The sequence below is a fragment of the Pteropus vampyrus genome, unplaced genomic scaffold (assembly GCF_000151845.1).
Source record: "Pteropus vampyrus isolate Shadow unplaced genomic scaffold, Pvam_2.0 Scaffold794, whole genome shotgun sequence".
NCBI lineage: Eukaryota > Metazoa > Chordata > Mammalia > Chiroptera > Pteropodidae > Pteropus > Pteropus vampyrus.
Window position 1 is genome coordinate 21,459 of NW_011889575.1, and position 1,250 is coordinate 22,708.

Here is a 1,250-nt window from a genome sequence, read left to right on the forward strand (position 1 = left end):
CTGTAACTCCTATCGCTTCTAACATACTGTGAAGGTTTCCTTTTCCAAAGACGGCCTCAACAATATCTCCCACCCCATATGCTCTTCTGCAATGTGACCCCTCCCCTTGGATCTGTGACTAGTTTTGATCACTAGAACATGAGGAAGTTGACACTGCTTGACTGAGTAGGAGAAAGTGGAGACGGTCTTCCATCCTCAGCCGTGTGGCCACACGGGGGCGCTGCTGCGCTGCTCGTGGATGCTGAAGGAGCAAGCAGCATGGGAGGATCCGGGCTGTAAACTGGTCAGAGGAGGCTGCCCCGAAGGCTGGGCATCAATGGGGGCATGAAGAAGCTTCCCAGCAGCGCTGGACTCCACAGGTGTCAAGGTCAAGATGGGACAGGAATTGAAGGAAAGGAGAGCTCAGGAAACTTGTGCCATCTCTGAGGTTTCCATCTCCCAACTGCCACCCCTTTCTCCAGGTCTTTGATGCCAACACCTAGGAAAACTGAAAATAAACATTTTCTTAGGTGCGCACTCTCTCTCCCTCTCTTTTTGTAGTAGTCCTTGCTGTAGCGACAATAACAAAATTCGTATAAATTTTCTCAGGAAGGATACATGAGAAATTGGTAACACTCTCAATTCTAGCAGGACACCCCGGTGCCTGGCGTCTGGGGAGGTCTTGGAGGACACTGAGGAACAAAATCATTTTTATCTGTATACCAAGGACCTGTTACTTATCCCATCTTGTAAAATCCTTCTCTTTATCCACCTTATCCCATTAGCATCTGCTCCATTTTGCTTGTCTTTGTATTATCTGTTTGAGTTAATAGATGTTTGTTGTTCTAAGCCACTGGATTTTGGGGAAGTTTGCTACACAGCAATAGATAACTAATAAAACTCTTTTGTTTTTATTTGTCTACAGCTCTTTTATTTCCTTGCATGCTGAAATTCTCTGCACTCACTATTTCCAGTTCCTCTCCTCCTGTTCTCTTTTATTCTCTTGTACCCCTTCTTCCTTCCCTCTTTCCCTTTTTCCTTTTTATTATGGAAGCATGAAAACATATAAAATGACTATGTGGTTATGCTAAAAGGAAGCATTATCTGGACCTATGTGCTACAAGTATAATGCCAAGGTATATGGAATAAAATTAAATAAAAAACATTATTAATAGTATCTGAAAAATTATGCCTGGGCAACCAAGTTAGTGGTTTTCAACTCTTAATTCTTTCATTCGACTGAGGGTTGTTGGTTTTGTGTTTTTTTGTTT